Genomic DNA, 14,156 nt, shown 5'->3' on the forward strand with positions numbered 1-14,156 from the left:
TCAGAGACTGCCTTGTATCACCACATGGGGCAGTTCTTCTCCCAACTCCACTTACTAGTGTGGTAGCAGGCTATGAGACGGCTACTTACCTGCACATGCCCAGCATGTACAAGGTAACTGCAAAGACGAGGCACTTCAACTCCCTTGTTAGGACAACATATACTCAAACCAGAATGCTTTTCGAGTAAGTGATCACATGAAGGTCTCCCCCCAGCTGGCGCAAGGGAATAAGTCTCAGCACTATGAAGCTATTGGCAGCCACTGCATCACAAGTTCGATCCTTGGACAGGGAGGTGACCAGCAGGGCACAGCAGACCTCTCCTGTCTCAACTGCTGCTCCCCTCAGCAGTGTTTCAGTAGATCTGCCTGTTCTGCTCCCCACTCTGTCGCTGGTGAATCCTCTTACCTCCCTCTACCCACACCTCTGGCCTATACCCCAGCTCTTTTTATTTTATTTTTTTAATTTTATAACAGTTTATTTTTACATCATTTTGTACATTTTTTCCCATCTCAGTTGGAATCCCCGCGCTATACCCCAGCTCTTTTTGCATAAATAAACAAATCCTTAAAAAAGGTGATCACATGAGTAGCTTCTTAAAAACAATTTGCACTGTGCACAACTACAATCTCACATCTAATTAGCACAACCAACCTGTGAGGCGGATGTTCAAGTTTATGACTTTGGAATTTTGAACCGAGTTATAAATTGCAAAGAACACAAGTAACTCTAACTTCGAATTCTGCCAAGAAAACAAACTGCCTATCATCATAACACCTCTGCTTCATGCCCTCCCACCAAGCAGCCAGCCAACTCGCACCATATCATTATGCCTGGTACCTCAGGGTTAAAGGACATTCAAGGACAAGGCTTTACATGCTGAATAAGCAGAGATAAATGACCCACTTGAGTTTCATCAAATACACCTCGCAAGCAACAAAATATGTGATTCAGCATAGAAAAAAACTAACTACTCACATAGATAACACATTTGTTGAGCCTTTGGCCAACAGTAATAATGCTACTTGGCAGGAAAGGCATCCATATGAGGGGCGGGGAGAGAGGCAACTTAGTTGTTGGACTGGAACCTTCCAGAACCACTCTGCAGTCCTTACCCTGGGGCTTTCATTCGTTTTGACTTCATTTATGCATTCAGTTCCAGAGTTGCAAATAACAGGAAACGAACCGCAACACTAACTAGTTAACATCAAAGGTAGTCTGAGACCAGGAGACAGACTGTGAAAAAGAATTAAAAGGATAAACATTCCAGTGAGTCACAAGCATTGAATATTCACTAGAACCACAAGAAGTGAAGTGTGTGGGAACTGACAAGTGGAAAAGTAAAGACTTGGAGCTCTTTGGAAAAGAGTGAAGTGACACACAACTGTGAGACTAATACAGTTCCACGATTTTGATAATGTTGAGATATACCGACTCGGTGTATGTGTGCCTTATCCATACATGACTCCTTGAGACATACCTGCTCTTACGTTTATCAGACAACAAATGTCCCAGCTTAGGTGGCACTTGAACTTTGAAATGAAAGCTTGTGTGTTATTTTTTAATGGCATCTATGAATTCTGGTGCTGGGGCAGTAGGCAGTAGCAAACTACTCTCTCAAACTGACTGGCACTGCCGTTGGCAGCCTGAGGACATAGTGCAAAAATACTAGTGCTTGGGCCCCCAGCCCCAGACTTGCTGATGCCATTGGTCTGAGTGTCTGCAGAAGAAAACTTTTTAAATTGCTCTACATGAATCAAACATGCAGTTAAAGGGCCAGAATCACTGTCTTCCAGGCAGGCTGCATAGAAAGCAAGGGAATTTCTTGAGGTAGGTGGAATACTCAGTCCTGATTCCATTCCCTTATTTAGCATATTCCACCCCAGGATATGCCCTCAGTTTCTACTCCAGAAATCTGAGTATTGAGCAATACCTTTAATCTTCCTTTAGCTGCTGGGGCGGAAAGGTATAAAGGCAAACTTCCGTGGACAACATGTTGATTTTTGCTCACCTTTATCACTTAGGCAGAGTTGGGATAAAACATTGTTAAAAATTAGATTGTTTAACTATGGAAAACTGTTTGGAGGTTCCTCAAACTGCTAAAAATGGAGCTTCCACATGACCCAGCAATCCAACTCCTAGGTATCTACCCAAAGGACACAAAAACACTCATTCCAAAAGACACCTGCACCCCCATGTTTATTGCTGCTTTATTTACAATAGGAAAGACACGGAATCAACCCAAATGCCCAAAAGTAGATGGATGGATTAAAAAGATGTGGTACATATACATGGAATATTACTCAGCAATTAAAAAAGATAAACACATGCCTTTTGCAGCAGCATGGATGGAGCAGGAAGGGATCATGCCTAGTGAAATAAGACAGAAAGAAAAGGGAAAATACTGGATGGTGTCACTCATAGCAGGAGTATAAAGGACCAGGAGAGAAAATAATAATAATGAACAACTATATACCAGAGACATTTTACAAGGGTGGAGTGGGGAACGGGATCAAAAATGGAGGGGGGGAGTGTACTGGACTGTGATGATGGCACATGGGTGCTTTGGTGATAGGAAGTCCATGGGGATTACAGCTGAGATGGGAAAAGGCACAAAATGATGCAAAAATAAACTATTATAGGGCCCTCCCTGGTCGTGCAGTGTGTTAAAGCACAGCACTAAGACGCTAAAGCCACTTCAGCATGAGTTCGATCCCCGCCCTGGAGATGACCCACATGGGGCAGCAGACGTCTCCCTGCTACTCCCCTCAGCAGTGTACTTCGTCATTCAGCCTGTTCTGCTCCTCCACTCTGTCTCTGGTGAATCCTCTCACCACCCCTGCACCTCTGGCCTATACCCCAGTTCTGTACACATAAATAAATCTTTTTGAAAAATAAACTATTATAATAAAAAGTGCAAAACAAAATTACACTGTTTGAGCTGGAGCCCTGTGTGTGTGTGTGTGTGTGTGTGTGTGTGTGTGTGTGTGTGTGTGTGTGTTCTGATAGCAATCAGGACGTTTAGTGTAAAGGTACAGCACTGCATAGCAGTGCTTGACATCAAACTTATTACAAGCACCATCTGAACAAAGCACATTATCTTAGCCACACAAATAGGTACATAATGGTGCACATCGAGACCTGGGAATTCTACTTTTATTTCATGTCTAGGAGAGAAAGAAATTTTGATCTCTAACTCATTTTTATCTGTTGTCCTGAGAATTCAATCTAGTAGGGCCTCCCTGGTGGCACAGGGGTCAAAGTCTCAGTGCTATCAAGCTACTGCCAGCCACTGCAGCCTGAGTTGGATGCCCAGCCAGGCAGACCTCTCCTGTCTCCCCCCTGCTCCTCTTAGCAGAGTATTTCAGTAGATCCACCTGTTCTACTCTCTACTGTCGCTGGTGAGTCCGCTCATCCCCCGCACCTCTGGCCTACACCCCAGTTCTTGGATGCATAAATTTAAAAAAAAAAGAGATCTTTTAAAAACAGAAATAAAGAATTCAATCTAGTAAAGGAAATTGAGAATGACAAGTCAAAAATAGTGTGAAGAAGTAGAAATCAGACTGAAAATGAAGATAAAGTTTTGAGCCTGATCTCAAAAGGAAAGGCTCCCTGATATGACTGTTATAAATTCATTTCAACTTGATATAAATTCTCTCCACCCTTTCTCAATGTCTGCCAAAAACACTGGTGTTTCTTGATGAGCACTTCTGATTTTGCAAATAGATTGTCTGTGTTAAAACTGAAAGAGGGAAACAGTGTGGAGTTTCCTCAAAAAGTTAAAAGTAGAATTATCACATGATCTAGCACTCCCAGTTCTGGGTATTTATCCAAAAGAATTGAAAGCTGGGGTTCGAAGAATGATCTGTGTTGCTAGATAGTCTCAACAGCCGAATCTAGTCAGGCTAGCCAGAGTCTAGTCTCACTAGCCAAGAGATGGAAATAATCCACATGCCTATGCATGGATGATTGGATAAACACAATGTGGTCTATACACTCGCTGGAATGCTCTTCAGGCTTGAAAAGGATATCTCATCTTATGCTTACTCTCAAGGACATTCATTATACTAAGTGAAAACAGCCAGTTCAAAAGACAAACCCTGTGATCGCATTTACGTGAGGTATCAAGAGAAGTCAAATTCATACAAACAGGGTAGCTTCCAGGTTGTGCAGAGAAGGTGAGCTCTTGTTTAATAGTAGAAAGCATTAATTTTACAAGATGAAAAATCCTAGAGAGTTCTTCACATGAGTGTGAATACTGTTAACACTACTGAGCTTAACAATGGATAAGAGGGGGGAGCCCTCCCTAGTGGCACAGCAGGTTAAAGCCCTGCACTAAGAAGCTAAAGCCACTTCAGCATGAGTTCGATCCCCGCCTGCCCCGGAGGTGATGAACATGGCATGGCAGACCTCTCCTGACCTGCCCGCTGCTCCCCTCAGCAGTGTACTTCATCAGACGGCCAGTTCTGCTCCCCACTCTGTCTTTGGTGAAGCCTCTCACTGCCCCTGCACCTCTGGCCTGTACCCCAGCTCTGTATGCACAAATAAATCTTTTTTTTTTTTTTAAAGATTTATTTATTTATTTATTCATACAGAACTGGGGTATAGGCCAGAGGTTCAGGGACGGTGAGAGGCTTCACCAGAGACAGAGTGGGGAGCAGAACAGGCAGATTGACGAAGTACACTGCTGAGGGGAGCAGCGGGCGGGCCAGGAGAGGTCTGGCTCGCCATGTGGTCTCCTCCGGGGCAGGCGGGAATCGAACTCATGCAGAAGTGGCTTCAGATTCTCAGTGCTGTGCTTTAACCCGCTGCGCCACCAGGGAGGGCCCAAATAAATCTTTTTTTAAAAATGGGTTAAGAGGGTACATTTTATGTTTTTTACTAAAATTTAAAACATTGGTCTTGATTTCAAACATCAGAGATAGAGTCTTGTTACTTTTTTTTTTTCCTTGTTTTGGAATCTGGGTAACTTAAAGGAAGAAAAGTCTAGAAGACAATAGTTCACAGAAGCCCTGGGAAGGCTGAAGATATAAACTTAGCCGATAAGAACAAGACGACTGGGAACCAGGAAACTGGGTGTTCCTTTGACGTGGGAGTTTTTCATATTCCCGTGTCTGGGAAGCATTCAGTCATAAATCTCAGGTTTGCAAACATCGTTAAAAACAAAAACAAAAACAAAACATGAACGGAGGAAGGCTGAGCTAAAGGAAGTCAGAGCGTTCAGGCAGCAGGTGCCCTGGCTTCTAAATTAGGACAGGAACAATCGTGCAATTGCAGCTACGGAACAATGAAAGCAGAGGACCCAACATACTCCAGAAAGATATGCCATTGTGATGTAAGTATTTTGATCTGAGTCAGTTCTCATTGTATTAAAAAAAAAAAGTAAAAAAAAAAAGTTACTCTTTGGTGGGAACTAAAAACAAAATCTGATTCATCTCACATTTTTCCCTCCAACAGTTACATAAAGGGAATAATGCCTACTGTGAGAATTGAAGTGAAAATCAGATCTCAGCCTAACCAGAACCACCAATGGGGACAATAGACAATAACTATGACTCTCATGAAATTTATTTCTCAGCTCAAGCCACCACGCCGATGTTTCGCTTGCTCTGTTCTTAGCACTAAATCAAACTTGTCCCTTTCAGGGAAACAGCTCTCCTCAGTTTGGAACAATAGATATTCACACAGCATTCCACATTTTCTGGGTTCTCAGTGTTGCCTCAAATGTCATGACCTCTCTTCTCCCACAAGATGTAATCGAGATTTCCCCTTCTGCAAGGGTCACGGCTCTTGACCAAGCATGAGTGTGTAGATGGGTGAGCAGGTAAATCTGCGGCAGGAGGCTGGTAAGTGAGGGAAGCCAGAGAGCAGTCTTACTCATCTTTTCGTCTCCAGTGCTAAGCTTGTCACTTACTGGCACTCAGGAACTGTTTGTTGAATGAACAGAACAAACACATTTGGCATATTTATAGACAACATACCAAAAGAAACTAAAAGTTTTCAAATAAAAGTGGGTGTTGAATTAGGACTGCTTAATAAATGCTCAGGGCCTGTGTGGTTGAATTGTTCCAGAGCAAGTGTATTTCCTAGTGACTGGGCCTGCTATTCACCCTTTTTTGATTGCTGTGATGCAGACACTAGGTGCCTGCTGAAAATATCTGTGTTCCAGTTCTCTCTCAAATTAAAAACAAACAAAAAAAGATTTCCACTAGGATCATATTTTCAGGGGGCCCCTGGTGGCGCAAGGGATTAAGTCAAAGTACTATGAAGCCATCTGAAGCCACAGCAACATATGCACACGTTCAACCCCCAGCCAGGGAGTGACCCACAGGGCGCAGCAGACCCCTCCTGTCTCCCTGCTGCTCTCCTCAGCAGTGTGTTTCAGTAGATCTGCCTGTTCTGCTCCCCACTCTGTCTCTGGGGAATCTGCTCACCCTCCCTATACCTTTGGCCTACATTCCAGCTCTTGCATGCATTAATAAATCTTTTTAAAAATATAAAAGATAACTATTTTCAGACTACATGTTAGCAAGGTCAGGTTGTAGTCAACAAGAACACTGAAGTATTGGCTGGGAGGATGTTCTGGGAAGTGGCATGTGCGTCTCTTTTCCATTCTGCTGCATAGAACTGTGATGTGATGACTGGAGCTCCAGCAGCCTTCTTAGACCGTAAGGATGAGGGCCATTATCCAATTTAACAGAGTAGAAAACAGGAGGCAGCCTGGGGCCCTTATGGAGCTGTCAATACCAAGCCTGCACTGCTTGCATCTAAACTGATTTTATTTAAGAAATAGACAAGTGCTTTTAGTCATTATCTTTAGGGTCTCTATGACTCACAACAGAACCCAGTCTTCATGGATACAATTATGATCTCAGAAAATACAGAACTAGGGTAGAGGTCTCTGGTCCTATGTTCCCTCTCACCCTCCTCTCTTCAGGACATCGAACTCAGTCTAGGAAGGGTACCAGTCCTCTACCACAAAAGACATCCAAAGATATATTGCTTTGATGATACATACCTGCCAGGGTACTTTCACTTGACTGGCAGTCTCTCCTGACTTCTCCTAGAAGCCAGGACAGGGCATGGGCACTTACCAGCTTCCCATGCCCTTACTCCTGATCTCCTCCCTCATTCCCGATGACTTCTAGGTCTTCCTTTTCCAAATGGTACAATTACCCAAAAGCCCATTGCAGTCTGATTAAGCCAATTCACAAGAGAATGAAGAACCAGTAGTCTTCATTTGCGGGGAAGGCTGAGGCGCACATTCTACAAGTGCATCATTCAGAAGGTATTTCTACCAAGTGGGGGTGACAGCAGAACTTGGCTGTAAAACGACTTGCACAGGCCACACAGGCTGAGGCACAGGACTTGAATCAAGGCCTTCTAGCTTCTACGTTAGCTTTCTTTTCCTGAAGCCACGGGGACTAGGCACCTCTGGAGCTCCACTTCAGCATGGGTGTCAGCAAGCCCAGTTCTGATGTTTATAAAGCAAACCATCCCAATCATCCAGGGTCACCACAAAGAGCTGTGGAGGCTGAGTGTGCACCTGATGAGTTCTGTCAAGTTGGCAGCTACTGGAGGGGCTGAAGCCACTGGAAGCCACAGGCACAGGAAGCATGTGGGAAGGGTCACTGGACTTCAACCCAAAGGCTCTAAGCTCAACATGATGGGAAAGGGAAGCAGCTGGCGGTGAGCGCAAGCTTCTCTCATGCGGCTCTTTCAAGGCCAAGGAAGAGAAGTGACTCTCGGAAGGTACCTCCATAGCTGTTTTCTGGGCTGAGTGCTGTGTAGGCTAGCCTTCTTGGTGATACTCCAGAATGACACTGAAGTTTTTTAAAAATGTTTAAAATGTTTCACAGCACAAAGTTCACCACTTGAACCAATTTTAGTCACTATTTTTAATTTATGGATATGTATTTCCATCATTGTTCATTTTTGTACAATTCTTGCTTTTAAAAAAAGATTTATTTATTTATGCATACAAGAGCTGCAGTGCAGGCCAGAGGTGGGAGGATGGTGTGAGGACTCACCAGAAACAGAGTGGGGAGCAGAACAGGCAGACGGAGGAAGTACTCTGCTGAGGGGAGCAGAGGACGAGACAGGAGAGGTCTGCTGTGCCATATGGGTCAACTGGGGCTGGAGATGGAACTCCTGCTGCAGTGGCTGTGGAGAGCTTCATAGTGTGGACACCTAACCCCTTGTGCCACCAAGGAGGCCCACAGTATTTGCTTTGAACCACTTTTAAGTATAGTTTGGTGTCAGTAAGTGCATTCACATTGTTGACTTGCCCCTGCCCCACTTTGTCCACAGAACTCTTTCATCTTCCCAAATGGGCTGTCCTCATGAAACACCGATTCCCCATTCCTCTTCCCACAGTCCCTCACTACCACCCTTTATCAATACTGTCTCTGAGATCTGACTTCTCCAGATGCTGCCAACAAGGGAAACACACAATAGGTGCTCTTTCATGTCTGGCTCATTTCCTTGGCATAATATCATCATCATGTACACAAACACATGAAGCTACTGAAGACAGCTGACACATAAGTAGGGGTTTGAATTTTTTGAGACTATGGTTCATGCAGTGAGTACATGAGGAGCTGTGGGCCTTGTCATTTACTAGGTGCCAGTGAAGAGACAATAAAATGCGACCCTGTCCTTTAAGAGAGCTCAAAGTTGACCTGAGGCAAACCCAAGTAGCTTTCATATGATATGATGACTATGTCAGGACAGAGAAGAAACAGGTGAAAACCTCCTAGGAGATAGCCGAATGATTATACAAAGACTGACCCTTGACTAGACCTTTAAAGACAACAAAGGTGGGGGTATCTGGACTGCTGACCCCACTGGGAGGGTCAGAACTCTCTTGGGTGGGGGACAGGGATTCCAGTTATGATGGCTGCAAAACAAATAATGTCCAAACTTAGAAGTGTCAAAGCAACTATTTGTTATGCTGGTAGATTCTGTGAGTCCTCAATTCAACCAGGACACAGCAGGGACAGGTTGTCATTCCTCCAGTACACCTCAGCTGAAGACTTGAGAACCTGTTCAGCCACAAGTCAGACAATCATGTTGGTGGTTCTACGAGATGGTACTGGACTCTCAGCAGAACACTCCCGCAGCCTTTTCCAGTCACCTGGGCTTCCTCACAGCATGGTGGCTGGGTTGTGAGGGTGAGAACAGCAGGACAACCCGATGGAAGTCACATCACCTTTAATGACCTAACGTCCAAAGTCATGTAGTGTCATTTCTGCTGCAACCAATAAGAAATCACTTAAGTTGGTCCATGTGCAAAAGGAGAATAAGACGCCACTTTTTGGTGGGAGTGATGGTTCCACAAGAACATGTGGAACCAAAAACACAGCTGTGGCCGTTATTTGATCATGGCAGACTGGCGCTACATGCCTGAGGCTGGAACCATCTGGGGACTCCATTTGGGGAAATAGCTGAGACCACTAGAATAAATTGGCTATATGCATCTAGAGTCCAGTTCTGGGCCACCAGTCCAGTCCTTCCAATGACTAACTTCAGTAGTGACCAGGAGATCACTGCATCTGTCACAGGTAGGACTGAGCCATTCAGACCTAGCAAACTCTTGGGGTTCCTGAATACAACTTGGTGGAGGGGCTAAAGAGAGAGCTGTGACACTAGACTACACACTAATATGGGTATGTGTGTGAGCAATTGATTGATTACAGGCAAGTGACACTTGTACCTCCAAGCTGGTTAAAAGGTCAAACCTGCAATAACTTTCACATGCTAATTAGTGAGCCTATCTGACCCCACACATCAGATTAGAAATTCTGAGGACAGGCCCTTCAAAGGATTTACATGAGAAAAAAAAAAAAAAACAAGCCTGTAGATTGCTTGGTAAAAGCTTGGCCTTTATAATCACACAACCCTTGATTTTAATCTCAACTCTGCCACTTCCTAGTTGTGTGGGCTTGGCAATGTTGATTGTGCCAGTCTGGAGTGCCCTCATCACATAATTACTAAAAGGATTGAATTGCCCTGTTCCTAGGAGGCACCCAGTAAATGTTAGTTCCTTTCTTTCCTACTCAAACTGGTAACTGACCAGGCACACAGGGATGCCTCATGCTATCCTTCTGTATTTCAATTTATTTCCCACAAGTCCTTTCCCCCATTCCAATTTTGAGTTTTCTAGACTCCCTCCAGGTCCAGCAGGCTTGCTTCTCACAGGGGATGCCCTGAGGAGTTGGGGAGGCAAGAAGAGGTGAGGGGCCTCAGGACGAAAAGAGCAAGAAGCTGGGGGGGGGGGTTGGTGGGAAGGAGGCCATATTACTACATTTAAGTTAAAAATTTTTCATTCACTCATGAAGCAAATAGTGATTGCACCTCACATTAAACAATTTCCCCTCCTTCCAGCTCTGGGCAAGCACACTGATATGTCTACGGATTTGACTGTTTTGACACTGTGTGTAAGTGGAATCAGTTACCCACCCCTTTGTGCTGGCTTAGTTCACATAGCATAACGTCCTCAACCTTCGTCCATGTTGTAATATGTGACAATTTCCTTCCTTTAAAAAAACCTTTTTGTTTTGGATTTCCTGCCTTTTTAGGACTGTATGATATTTAATTGTATGGATGTATCACAGTTCCTTTATGCATTCATCAGTGGATAGACATTTGGGCTGCTTCCACCTTCTGGCCATTGTAAATAGTGCTGCTATGGCCAGGAGAGTGCAAACACATTTTAATAAACATCTTTACTGGGGTGTAGTTCACATGCCATACAAGTCACCCTTTTAATGTGGACAACTTAATCATTTTCATATATTCAGAGTTGTGCAACCACCAACACAATCAATTTTAGAAGATTTTCATCATCCCAAGAAATCCCTTAGCAGTCACCTGTCAGCTGATGGTCAGTTCTGGGTGTTAACTTGTCTAGACTATATTCTCCAGGTGTTCAATCAAACATTGATCTAGGTGTTGCTGTTAAGGTTCATTTGTTGGTATGATTAAAGTCACATACTCCATAATCAGTTGACTTTAATCCAAGCAGGCCTGATTCAGAGTCAAAAGGCCTTGTGAGTAGAAGTGAAGTCCCCCCAAAGAAATTATCTTGTGGGCTACAGCCTAGCTGCTCCTGAGTGCCAGCCTACCCTTCGGACTTTGTACGCACCTGGCTAATCCCCACAATCACCTAAGCCTATTCCTTGCAATAAACCTCTTGCTGCATATCTCTTGTTTTCTCTAGTTGAACCCTTACTGATACACTCCATTCCATCTCCAACCCTACTGTCTGTCTCTAGGGGTTGCCTCTTCTGGACATTTTAAGTAACTGTCTATCCTACAATAGAGGGTCTTTTGTAATTGGCTTCTTTCATTCAGCATAATGTTTTCAAGTGACACTGATTTAACATATCAGTACTCCATCACTTTTTATTTTATTGCTGATCATTCCTTAAATGGAAATACATTCTGTTTATTGATTCATCTGTTAATGGTGTTAGGTGTTTCTGTTTGGTTGCTGTGAAAAATGACGTTACGGACATTTATGTAGTACAAACGCCTTTTGCATGGACATGTTTAATTCCTGGGTCATGTGATTCTATGCTTACCATTTTGAGGAACTGCCAAACTGTTGTCCACATCCTCATCAACACATGCTGTCTTTTTTACTGTAGTCATCCTTGTAGCTGTGAAGTGGTGTCTCATTGTGGTTTTATTTGCATTGCCCTAGTGACTAGTGATGCTGAACATCTGTGCCTCTGCTCTCTGGTCATGTGTATATCTCCTTTGAAAGTATCTTTTCCGGGCCCTCCCTGGTGGCGCAGCGGATTAAAGCACAGCACTAAAAAGCTAAAGCCACTTCAGCATGAGTTTGAATCCCGCCCAGAGGTGACCCACATGGCGCAGCAGACCTCTCCTGACCCGCCCACTGCTCCCCTCAGCAGTAAACTTTGTAAGACTGCATATTCTGCTCCCTACTCTGTCATTGGTGAATCCTCTCACCGCCCCTGCACCTCTGGCCTGTACCCCAGTTCTGTATGCATAAATAAATAAATCTTTTTTTAAAAAAAGAAAGAAAATATGTGTTCCAATCCTCTGTCCAGTTTTAGGTTGGCCATTTGTTTTTTCATTGTTGTATTCTAAAAGTTCTTTCAATATCTGGATACAGTCTCTTAATCAGGTATATGACTTGCAAATATGCTTCCACGCTCAGTGGGTTGTCTTTTTCATTTTCCTGTTATCGTTTCCAGCACAAAAGAGTTTAGACTCTGAGGGAGTCTGTCCAGTCTGTCTTCTCTGTCGCAGGCATACTCAGTGTTCTAGCTGGGTACCACTGCCTAACACAAGGCCAAGATTACCCCTTTACCAAGATTGACTGCTATGTTGTCTTCTGAGTTTTAGAGTACCAGTTCTTACTCTGAGATCTATGGGCCCACATCATCTTCTAGAAGTATTACCTATCTGGTAGTATTCCCAGGAAAATATTGATGGCACCGTCAAAAAACAATGAAACTATTGTGTTTAAAATAAAATGTGCGATGTGTGCTCTTTAGCATTCTGATCAAGGCCGAGAACAATATTTTAAATGAGCCAGTGCTCTCTCTGTAGGACAAATAAAGGCTTTCATAAGGACGTCACTTTGGAATGGAGTGCAGTTTATGACCTATTTACTTATAAACCAGCCCAAGCAGTCTCCTTCTATAGCATGAGGGAAGAAAGACTCTATTGTGGGAATCAGAAAAAAAAAATCCAATCACTAATTTGGTCTAAACAAGGAAGCTTAAGAGTTTTCTGTGGTTTTCAAAAACTACTTTCTCTTCATTTGAGGAAGATGAACAAATGTTTTTTAATGTCTTGTGACCTGGAACAGTGAGCATAAATAATAGTCCTTTTCATTTATGTTTTTCCCTCTGAAGCAGAGGGCAAGATGATACAAATAAAACAAACACCACTGTAATATGCTATGGGGGGTGTCTTCAAGATCTCCCACAAGTCCAGTTATTTGCGAAAATGACTCAGAGGATTCGGCATCTAGTTGTACTCAGGCTTGGATTCATTACAGCAAAGGGTGCACAACAGGACCAGCACAGAGAAAAGCGCCAGCGGAGTCTAGAAAAATCTACACACAGGCCTCTTATCCCCTCTCACTCCAGCCTGGGAGGGGACACATGAAGCGTGTTCCTATCTCCAGCACACTCAGCACCCCAGGATTTCGGATCACTGCGTCTGTAGGCTGGCAGCTACCAACTGCCTGAGCCACAGCACCGGCTGTGTCTTATAAGGCGCACTGTCTGTACAATGTACGTGACCTGAAGAGCACAATCCCGCAACATCAGCCCCTATTATCCTGGGGAAACTTTAAGAGGCTGAGTTTCCCTGCAGGGCCAACCCTGTTAACTTTCTACTGCACAGAGGCAACGGCACCCATCAAACTCTAACTTGAGATTAAGGCTCCTTTGTATCCAGTAATATTCTGAATTTGTCAACATTTCAGTAAGTTGAAGTCTATCATACCCATGAATTGAGGAGAATAAATATACTACAACAGTAAATATAACATGCTGGCATGTTTAAGCTTCTAAGAGGGCTTAAAGGACAGAGGCATCTATTCATTAAAGCAGGATCTTCAAGAGCTCAAATGGCACTGCTCTTAGCCAGATGCTCAAATTCCTATTCAGATGTGAATGTAGTAAGATGTTAAATCTTGTCTACATCAGGGAATGAGCTAGAGGGATGCATCAAGGGTACCCTAAAAGCCCAATGCTGAGCTAAGCCTTGTTGGATATGCTGGGAACAGGTGTTCCCGGGGGGGGGGGGAACAGTGGCCACCAAGGCGCAGGCGTGAGGTCCTCCCACAGTAAAATCATCAGTGCCCCTGCTGTACCAGTCTCTGGTCCCCTCCTTCCTTCTCCAAAGAAGTTAGCACGTAGCAAAAAAGAAAAACCAACACCAGGGTACATTACATTCATTTTAGACAGTACCTTAGGTGCTTCATTTGCCTAAGACCAACACACAGAACCCTACCAGCTACTTAATCTGCACAGTGTGCTGACACTATACTGTGATTACGGTGATGGTGTCCTGTTCTTGTTTAATCTTTGCATCTCAATCATAACTGTTATTTTCCCTTCATCTGCCATAACAGACCATTCAGACCAGGCACTCAATGGGAATTGAATAA

Source organism: Condylura cristata, unplaced genomic scaffold (assembly GCF_000260355.1).
Source record: "Condylura cristata isolate star-nosed mole 26May11 unplaced genomic scaffold, ConCri1.0 scaffold00027, whole genome shotgun sequence".
In the NCBI taxonomy this organism is placed as follows: Eukaryota; Metazoa; Chordata; class Mammalia; order Eulipotyphla; family Talpidae; genus Condylura; species Condylura cristata.